Here is an 873-nt window from a genome sequence, read left to right on the forward strand (position 1 = left end):
AATATATAATATAAAAATGGATGGTACAATGAAATGAAGTATTGAATGTCTTATTGAATATATGAAATATTGAATGTTCATATATATATATATATATATATATATATATACATACATATACACACACTCACACACAAACACACACATATATATATATATGTGCATATATTTGTACTGAACCACTGACTGGTACTGCATCAGGGTAGTAATAATAATAATGATGATAATGATAATAATAATAATAATAATAATGATAATAATAATAATAATAATAATAATTATTATTATTATTATTATTATTATTATTAATATTATTATTATTATTATTATTATTATATCAAGACAGTTTGATTCGGACCCTGTGCAATCCGAAATTTCGTAGGCTTCTCTCAAAGGCCTAGTTCGTCGGGCTCAGGTAACCGGAACTTCATGTAACCCTTAGTTACAAGGAATCGAATCGAGTTGTATGTGTGTGTATTCATGTGTATATGTGTTGTTTGTGTTTGTATCCTACCACTGTTTCACAACTGGTGTCAGTTTATTTGCGCTCCCGTGACTTAGCGCTACGGCAAAAACAGACCGATAAAATAAGTACCAGACTTTAAAAGAAGATAAGTAGTGGGGTCGTTAGGATCAGGCGCCTTCAAGGCGTTATACCAGCAAAGGGATCAGTCCAAAGAACGAAAAAAAAAAATAAAAAGATAAAACGTAAAAATCTGTAAAAAGACGATACCAAATATGGCAGGAAAGAAAAAACAAAACATAAACAAGACAGACTTCGTTTGTTTTGACAAGTCTTCTATGGCTTTTGGTATATGCATCAATGTGTGTGTGTGTGTATGAGTGTTTGTGTGTGTGTGTGTGTGTGGGGGT

The sequence above is a fragment of the Octopus bimaculoides genome, chromosome 11 (assembly GCF_001194135.2).
Source record: "Octopus bimaculoides isolate UCB-OBI-ISO-001 chromosome 11, ASM119413v2, whole genome shotgun sequence".
NCBI lineage: Eukaryota > Metazoa > Mollusca > Cephalopoda > Octopoda > Octopodidae > Octopus > Octopus bimaculoides.